This window comes from Lissotriton vulgaris, chromosome 4_1 (assembly GCF_964263255.1).
Source record: "Lissotriton vulgaris chromosome 4_1, aLisVul1.2, whole genome shotgun sequence".
Lineage (NCBI taxonomy): Eukaryota > Metazoa > Chordata > Amphibia > Caudata > Salamandridae > Lissotriton > Lissotriton vulgaris.
The window spans coordinates 515,148,008-515,158,495 of record NC_141691.1 but is presented as its reverse complement, the minus strand read 5'-3'; positions in this window follow the sequence as shown (position 1 = coordinate 515,158,495).

Here is a 10,488-nt window from a genome sequence, read left to right as displayed (position 1 = left end):
TGGGAGTTATGTCAGGTGAGACACAATCTTCCCATAGTTCTGAACAAATCTTTTATAGTACCCAGTCAGAAAAAGGAATGCCTGACCTGTCTGGGTTGTAGGAGCTACACAATCAACAATTGTTTGTATTTTGGGTAGGGAAGGTTGTACATGGCCTCCCCCTACAAGGTGGCCCAAGTATGCCACTGAACTCTACCCTACCTAGCACCTACTGGCCTTGATAGTCATGCCTGGCTGTTGCAAGGCCTGAGCACACCCTTCAGGTGGTCCAGGTGATTCTCCAAGGTGGAAGTGTACACAGCTATGCCATCCAGATAAGCTGCACTGAACTGTTCTAGCCCAGACAGCACCCCGTTCAGCAATCTTTGGAAGGTGGCAGGTGCATTTTTAAAGCCAAAGAGCAGTACTTTTAAGTGGCAATCTCCCTCTTGCGTGGAACACGCTGACTTCTCCTGTGCTCCTTGACTGAGGGCAATCTGCCAGTAACCTGATGTCAACTTAAATATACACAGGTACCTTGCATCCCCTAACCTGTCAATAAGCTCATCAGCTCTAGGTATATGGTGAGCATCAGTCTTAGTGACTGTATTCAGTCCTTTGTAGTCCATAAAGAATCTTAACTCCTTTCCTCCTTGGGTATTAGGTGCGGGTACCAGCACTACTGGGCTGGGCATGGACTGTTAGAGTTCTGATTTACCACCAGTTCCAGTATCTGACCTGGCCAGACAACTAGTACAACTTGTTCTTGACAGGTAGGCTGTCACCAGTGTCAATGTCATGTGTACACCAACTGGTGTTCCCTGGGGTCAAAGAGAACTGACCAGCAAACCGCTGCAGCACCTGCTTGCAATCTCTATGCTGTTGGTCTCTCAATTTGGGAGAGAGCACCAATTCCTCCACTGACTCATATTTCACATTGTGGGAAAGTAGGTCTGCCAGTTTCTCAATCTACTGCTCCCTTCCTTCATCAGTGGCCATCAACATGGTCATGTCTGCCCTGCGTTGGTAGGGTTTCAACCTATTGACATGCAGGACCAGGTGTGGGTTCTTGGGGCTGTTATGGTCTACCAGGCAGGTAACCTCACCCTTCTTCTCTAGAATTAGATAGGACTCAGTCCATTTATCCTGCAGTGTCTTGGGTGCTTCAGGCTCCAACACCCACACACATTTTCCTGAAGTACACTCAGGCATAGTATCCTTTTGGTCATAACCGAGCTTCATGAGCTCGTGGCTGGCCTCCAGTCTCCTCCTTGCCTTGAACATGCTCGCTACCATTCAAGATCTTAGGCCTAGCACATTGTCCTTAGCTTCCTTGAGAAAGTCTTCCTAAGACTGACAAGACACAATGGGTCTTGTATTGGGTACTAAAACAGTAACTCAAAGGTACTGAAGATGGCTTCTCTGTGTTGGACCTCCCAGTAAGCAAACAGTAGGAAAGGGAGGAGAAGAGCTCATCTACTCCTGAGTTTGTCAGACAAACCCATGATCACGATTCATGCCCTTCATGTTCTTATTGAACCTCTGTACCAGACCATTAGTCTAGGGATGATATCGGGTGGTGAACTTGTAGGTAACAAGTCACGGAAAAGGCTATAACCTGCACAACTAAATTTAACAAGTTGAACAGATTTAAACAGTTTATCCACTGGTGCTTTCTTGTGTCCCTGACCAGTTCATGTCAGGCATGAAGAATCACAATCAATTGAGACACAAGAATGTTACAAAATTACAAGGAACACTTTTCACAACCCTATTAATGGTGTTGTGTTCTCCATGTTTGCACAATTTTGAAACAAAATGTACCAAAGTGGTGTAAAAACATACACATGAAGTCATGTCCACCATTTTCTTAAAAAACATATTGCACAGTGACATTCTGGAACTCGTCAGTTCAACAATCATTTCTCATACAGTTTTTTGTTCTTCTTTTATTGTGCAATAAGTAGATCTGCACATGTAATCTTCAATTTCAAATTCAGTGTAGCGTTACAATTCCCATGTAGTGTTATGGGTGCCAATGCATTTTGGGATGACCCTTCATGAGGGAAACACTAAAAGTAACAAGAATACATTAGATTCCTTACTGTTTTTGTGGTTCTGACACAGTCATGCTTTTGATTTACACTATAATTCAATTTTAAGGCTTTTCAGGAGTATTCCGTGTTCCACAAAAAAACATAAGTACATACAAGCTAAATGAGAAGAATATTTACAGAGATTCAAGCTTTTCACCAGAGTAGATGTGAACATAAAACACCCGAAAGTGTATGTGAACAGGGTAAACTGCAGGCAAATCCAGAGATGCGTAATAGCTACATATGATCCATAACAGCTCACCTATCCACGGGCGAAGCACATATATATTGGACTGACTGTGAACAGAAACATAAATAGAGCCAAAAAATTAATCAGCTGTGCCACTCAAGAATAGGCACACAAACTATGTTACTAAAATGTACTCAGAGATGTAACTCACGTAAGGAAGTGTAATCATAAGATGCTGCGGCCGGTCCTGGAAATATACAAGGCACAAGCGAGAGGACGAGCAAGAGGAGCGGTCTTATATGAGGCAGAAATATGGAATCATCAGTCATCTGAACAACTTGCTAAGACCAAGAACTCATTCCTCAGACATCTTGTCAGACTTTCCAAAGGCACACCACTCACCCCGTTCCGAATGGATCTTGAATTTAGCCCAATTGCACTGGAGGTTGCCCTCAGACCCTTGCTATACTGGCGCCGTTTATGGAGCACTCCAGAACTATCTATGTATAGAGAGGAACTGAGGGAAGTGGCAAACCTTAATGGAGCAAGTAAAATATCTTGGCTTACCCACAATAAGAAATCCTTGATATCCATTGAAATGAGAGATTTATTGGACAGTGCCGAAGCTAGATGTCCGTCAATAACTAGGAAGGTTTTGATAAAGAATTTGAAGGATCATAATCTTAACCTACTACTGAGGTGTCCCAGGATAGGTACACTTACATTATCTTTTCTAGAAGTGAAACTGCAATATAGTTTAGAACCCAGCATAGACGATATACAGACGTCTCTTGCCCAAAATCTTTACTTGTAGTTCAGGCATGGTGCACTTCCCTTACGTGCCGTCACTCATACGTGGGGTGGCAGCTTCACAAAAAATTGTCCGACCTGTAATAATTGTACGGAGACTGACCTACATGTACTGTTTTTTTGTCCAGCATATAAGGAAGTAAGACATCGCTTGCTACAATAGCTATGTAGGAATCTTGGAACTTCACATATTTCACAGGCATTTAGGATCCTAAAATATGATTATAGTATACCTATTGTTTATTCAGTGTCCCACTATCTGTTTTCTATGTGGTGTGTATGCCGAGCAGTTTTAAAGAAAGAGTAAGTCCAACTAACTCACCCTACTTCCCGATTATGATCCGCAATCTCGCTTTTTAAATATATGAATTTGCATAGAATGATTGAGATACTTGTATTTGTTTAGAATATTAATTATACCCTACAAGTTTTTAGCAATCAAATATCTTAATGTGTACGCCTAATTTTAATGTTGAAAAAGTTGTATTGATTTCATTGTCTTTTTTTATGTTTTACCTCTGCTTTTATGTCCATATCAGGGCGAAATAAAGTATCTCTTGAACTTGAATTAGCCTGATCTAACTCCATGGTATCCCTACCTTTGAATATTTTTATTTTATTTGGACAAAGTCAATTAAGAGGATTGTTAAAGATTTTAATCTTATTTACTGTATGGTAATTCAATCACAAGGATATATCCCCACCGCTGAACATCTAATGTTGGAAGGTGGATTATTAGTGGGGTAAATATGCACCCACCACGAGTAGTCAGTCAGTCAGTCAGTCAAAATACTCTTTATTCGATTTTTGTTAAAATCATAAAAGGACAACATACAAATACAATTTAAAACATCAATTGATCTAGTTACTGAATTTATAACATGTTAACTTCATTTTTCCAAAAAATTACAAAAGTTAAAAGTTATTACAATAGTTAAAAATCTCCATTTAAAACCAAGTTTGGATTAAAATAAGGCTTTCAATGGTAATATTTTCTTCCTTGATCTGAATGCAGCTGTTAAATAACAGGCAACACTGAACATAGTATGGGTATCTGGTAACATTTGAAGAAAAATTAAAGCTGGCCTTATTTGAATGAAGCCAGCAGCCCTTAAAACAGGAAGTAAATATTTTACCCTCTCCCTAGTGTAGAAACCACAGAAAAATGTAAAATGGAGGGTGTCTTGTACTGAGAACTGATCACAATCACAGGGTGGTCCATCTTCAGGTTTTGACCACACAGGAAAATGTCCTAATGAATAATGAATTAGATTTAGCCTGAATTTTGTAAGTAGGAGTCTATGGAGTGGGTTGGTCGCAATTTTTAAGTACGGTTCCAGGGAGGGAGTGGTCGTTAAAACTATGTGCGCCCTTACAGAGGGTTTAATCAGTTCCAACTCCTCTCTTGCCATACAAGCCCTCTCCAGGAATGCCTGCTTGACCCATCCAATATCTTCCCTTCTGATGTTAATTGGGTCATTAAAAAGTTCCGGTCTCCCCAGCGTAGCAAAAGTAGATCTAATATATTTCAGCCAGGGTATTCTCATGGCATTGTCCCTCGAGATAACATCCTTAAGGATAGCGTGGTTTAACGTTAACTCAGAGTTCAGCCATGTTTTAGACCAGAAAAGAAGTGGGGCTAGTTTTAATTTATCAACAATGTAGGGTAAGCCCATTTCTTCATGAATAGAGAAGGTGGGTGTGGAATTTGGAACAGATAGAATTTTCCTAATGATACCATTTTCCACCCTCTGTATTTTTACCAGGTTTGCATATCCCCACATAGCGGACCCATACATAGCAATTGGGACACACTTGCTGTTATATATTTTAATCACTGCCTCCATCGGTTTTGCTCCTAGTCTTTTTGTGAAGGCCAGCAGGGCTGATGATGAACGTGCTAGACTAAGACTCTTTGCTTTGATCTGGGGAACCCAGGACCCTCTTTGATCAAAAAGGACCCCCAGATATGGAAAAACTGGTACCCTAGAAAGAGTCTCGCCCTTGCAGGTAAAGGATTTTTTGTGCAACATATTAACTTTACGTCCTATGATCATGGTATGGGACTTAGTTACATTAATTTTCAAATCTAAGTTCTCCATGAAGGAGCCAAAACGGTCCAGGAGGGCCTGTAAACCGATACCGGTTCGTGCAATTAAAACGGCGTCGTCCGCGTATAGGAGGGCTGGTATCTGTTCACCTCCTATACGCGGTACATCAGCCATTCCTGCTTTTAGGTGTTTCCCCAGCCCCTTTATGTAGATGGTAAAGAGAAGGGGGGCCAGGATACAGCCCTGGTGCACCCCCTTCTCAGATTTAAAACTGTCCGAACACCTTCCATCCCTAGTGACCCTTATTTTGGCATTAAGGTCCTGATGTAACCTAGCCATAAAAGCTACCAGGTGTTCTTCAATACCTATCTCAAGAAGGAGAGTCCATAGCTTACTCCTATTCACCAAGTCGAAAGCCGAGGAGAGGTCCATAAAAGCCAGGTATACTGACCCCTCCCCGGCCACCGTATACTTGGAGACCAAGAGGTGAAGATTGGAACATTGTTCAAGCGTCCCTCTATTTTCACGGAACCCATATTGGATATTTGAGAGCCCCCCGCACTGTTCTAAATTATCCCTCAGTTTGACCAATAAGACTCTACCTAAGATTTTAAAGGTAGAGTCAATAAGGGAAATCGGGCGGTAGCACCCTGGGTCCTCCCGGTTTCCCTTCTTGAAAATAGGTATGATAATGGATGTTGCCCATGTTTCAGGGAGGGTTCCTTCGTTTGTTACTCTGAACACTCTAGCCAATACTTTGCTCCAGAGTGTCGGGCAATATCTAAAAAAATCCACCGGCACTCCATCGGGGCCTGGTGCCTTGTTTTTTGTAGATTCCATTATGGCTTTATAAACCTCCTCTTCAGTAAACTCTAATGTGGCTAAACAATGGTCCATCTCTGTTATGTCTGTGGTTTCATTTCGATCACCTCCATATATATTACTAAAATGCTGTACCCATTTCTCGTCAGGAATTACACAATCTGTAACCATATTATCGTCCCCCGAAAAGAAAGAATGATTAATAATGTCCCAGAATTGTTTGCTGTTTTTAAGGACATCTATATTAAGAAGATCATTCCAAGCATTATTTTTAATCTCGTTTTTCCTTGCTTAAGGTTTGCTTTATAGGCCCGCCTCAAGTTTGAAATTAGTTCTTTGTCTCTATCCTTAGCCTTAAGGGCCTGTTTCAAATCTCTATGGGACGGTGAGCATTTGGTATCAAACCATTTGTAAGGCTTTATCGGGTGCTGTGATAAAGGTTTTGTGAGTTCCCTGGCGGTTTGTGCACAGATAAAGTTAAAAGCTGTAATAATTTGGAGATTTGAAGTAGTTTGATCCATACAAATTTCTAGTGGTCCCTCAATTTTGGGCAATAAAGTGTCCATAAACTTTTCCTCCACAACCTTGCCCCATTTAAGCCGTCTGCCCTGATCACTGGGCACCGCCATGGTGCAAACCCGGGATTGTCCCACTTGTTTACCCCATAAGTCACTCCAGTGTATCTCAATCGACAGAGGGTTATGATCACTATGGGGTGAGGTAGATGCTTTATAATCTCTCACCTTTGAAGTGAGGCCTACGGAAATGAATATGTAGTCAATTATTGACCCATTGATTGAGCCTTTAAAAGTGGGTACCATCTCATTTATTGCAGTTTTATATGGTTCATACATATTAAAACTAGCAAGCAGTAATTCAAGTGCCTCCCCAGTTTTGGTATGTTCGAATTGAGGGATGCCAGCTCCGTTTGGAGCCTCTGCGTCACCTGGGTGGCATGGTAGTTTACATTTATGACTATTAAAATCACCCATTAAAAGAATTTCAAAAGGAATATGTGTATTTTGACTGTAGTTGTTAATAAAGTTCTCCAAATGATCCACATGGTCAGTTTCGGTTTGTCCTCCCCAGGCATTATAAAAGTTAATTACGAGTATAATACACCCTGGGGAAACTGTCCATTCTATTGCCAAGATATTTGGAGAGCCTGAGACCAACTGATTAAAAGTCCCTACTAAGTCTAAAGAAAACAGTATACTAAGTCCCCCTTTCGCTCTCCCAGCATTGCTAGAGCTTGCTGGTATTGTGAAACTTAAGAAACCATCTAGGAAGAAGGTTGGTGAGGTATCCCAAGTTTCTTGGATAGCTATCACCTTATGTTTAGAGATATAGTTTACCCAAGTTGTGTCTGTCTTTTTAGCTCTCGTCCCTGCCACATTCCTGGTCAGGAATGTACAAGGGGATGGAGCCGCCATCTCAGAATTTACTTGTATTGGTGTCGCTATTGGGGCTGGTAGTCAGTTATTTGTGTTTAGATCAGTTAAGGGATTGAAGCGGTTTACCAGATCCAGACTTAGGCCTTCACTATAATGTGTAGGTCTATATTGTCTCGCTTTCCTGGTTACTGTTTGCCACCCCTTACCCACTGGCTCTGTATTGAGTGGTACATTCATATATGAGTTAAAACAGGTTTGCGGGGGATAAAAGAACACTAAGGGAACCGCCCTGAGACTATCGTTTTCCCGTATGTCTGATCCATCCCAAAACAGATTAATCGGGCAATGAGCATTATTGAAATTTATCACCACGCAGTCACCTTTCACAGTTTTGGCTCGCTTCCCCACCCACCCCACCCTTCTAGCCAAAATAATACTGGAAGATGTGTTAGAATCGTCACTACTAGAGTCATCACACCATTTTTTTGCCTTTCCCATAAGTGTAGCAGTGGATTCAACCTCACCTTTACTTAGCGGGGGCACCCCTATAAAAACCGCCACAAAAGGTACTACTGCTGGGGGCAAGTTTAGATGGATCTTGCTTTCTAAATGCGTAGGCTCCCGTAGTGATGGAGGGACTTACTGTGGGATGGTAGATATAAGAGGTTGGGGTTTTCCTGGCCCTACACTGTGTACTGCCATGCGGTCTGTAGTAGGCACTAATAATGGTGATGTTGTCTGCCGTTTATTTTGGCGTTCTGGGCCCTGTATTTCACCCTGAGACGTGCTATCAAATTTTTTCACTAGATCATCTATCAATACACATTTTCTTAACAATCCTTCGAGGCATGCATTCATAGTATCAACTATGTTCTTCGCAATACCCACTAAAAGGGGTTCAATTCGTTCTTCGAAGAGAGCCTCTAGGTGATCCTTCAAAGTCTCCTCCACCCCTTTTCTAACTTCTGAGTCACCCTCGCCCTTCTTTCTCTTTTTCGAGGTTGGTTTTGGATTACCAGGTGGGTCCAAAGTTACTGTGGGTAGCAGAGTTTGGGCTGCGCAAGTTTGAGGCAGACTAGGAGCAGTAGCAGTGGTGGGTTTCATGATGATAACATCAGGCTCTAAGGGGATGACTTGCGCTGGGGTTAGTATGGTTGTAGTGGGAGACTCGACTAATAAGCCCAGTTCTTGCTGTGCTGTAGCAATTTCTTTAGATAAGGCCCCAACCGCAGAGGTAAGGTAAGACATAATGGAGTCAGATTGTCTGGCAACTTTTGCCTTCTTCCCACCATCATCCGCAGTGGCTCCATTTTTGCGCTTACCCATTTTAGCAGCAGATGTACGATGGGTGGCCCAGCCCTGCCTGGTCCTGCCGTGGACTGCCGTAGACTGTCCCGCTCTTGTCCCGGGCTTCTCCCGGGCGGCTCCTGCGTCACGGGGGGTGGTGCTGCCGTTTATGCGCCTCCTGGCACCAAATCGCGTTGCGCGGCTTCCGGCCGCTAGGGATGCTGGGGTTTGTAGTCCTTTGGTCCCCCGGTCTCTGCTCTGTGGCGGCGCTTGGTGGCAGAGAGCGCCGCGACTGCAGGCAGGCTGGTGAAGTCCTTCTCTGGCTATGCGGCGACCCTGTTAGGTGCTGCTGTGTCCCCCGCTCTGCCGGGGGTGGTGCTGCCGTTTATGCGCCGCCTGGCGCCAAATCGCGTTGCGCGGCTTACGGCCGCTAGGGATGCTGGGGTTTGTAGTCCTTTGGTCCCCCGGTCTCTGCTCTGTGACGGCGCTCGGTGGCAGAGAGCGCTGCGACTGCAGGCAGGCTGGTGAAGTGCTTCTCTGGCGATGCGGCGACCCTGTTAGGTGCTGCTGTGTCCCCCCACTACGAGTAATAAGGCCACCAGTGCAATATAAATGCCAGACAAGGCCTCAATAAATGAATCCCTTGTTTAACCCTTGGCAGCTTGCAATGAGCAGGCAGGCTTAACTTAGGAGACAGGTGGGTAAAACATTTAAAACAGCAATACACCATATAAGTAAGACACAATACACAATAAAAATCCAACATTAATGTATAAATGATTATATTTTCATCTTTAAAATGACACAAAAACATCAAAGATCCAATATAGGGAACTGAAAATATCAAGTTTTGAAGAATAAACACTTTCTTGTGCTTAAAAATCAATAGGGCCAAAGTGAGACATCTGGTTGCGCTTGACCGGGACAAAGTAAACGTTTGAGGCCAACCTCAATGGAGCCATGGTCGGATACACTAAGCGGGAGACCTCGGTCATAATTTTACGTTCGCTCTTTGAAACTTTTCTGGAGTATGGTCTCTCAGTGTCGAGTGGTCCTCTCCAGCAGGCCGGATTCACAGTGGCGTCAGTGACTTGGTTCAGCAGGAACCCCGGCTAACTCCTGGAAGTCTTGAGCTTCAGATCTTTTGGCAGGACAAACAGAAAATTCAGGCTGGGTCGTGGTTCAACGTAGTCTGCTTGACTCTCAACATCAGGTCGGTCACCTTATAGAGCTTTTTCCAACAATTGCTCCAAACTTCTGGAACTTCATCCTGATTGTTCAAAGTGTCCAAAACACAAATCGAAGGGTCTATAAGCTCTGAGAGGATCTTTGGAAGTTTGTACTACAGTTCTCACAATACACCTGTCAAAATCCTTTAAAGACCAGCTGAAGGTAATCAGCTGGGTTCTTCTTGCTGGAGATGATGCAGGTGGAGCTCTTTGAACCTGTTGCTCTTAGGGAGTCGACTCCTTCTCTTTTTGAAGCAGGGCAAAGTCCTTAGGGATGTAGTCCCTTAGTTTAATTCAGAATGCAGTAATCGTGACGCAGCCCAGGTTTCCAGCAGGGCAGTTCCTTTTCTTTTTCTAGTTTCAGGAAGGGGATGTGGGTTGCTATGCAGCTCTCCCATATTTATCCAGTGTTCTTGGGAGACAAGAGGGGGCAGCCCTTAAACATGGGGTACACGGTGCCACCCAAGCATATGACAGCTTCCTCCAAAGTGTGGCATATTCTTGTGCCACTAAGTACTGGTCTGGTTCACTTCCCTTAACACTCACCCTCCAGACCTCCTACAAATTCGATTCCTGGGGCTCTTATCTGACTAGGGGTACAGGAGGAGTGGATAGGCCTGGCTTGCAGCC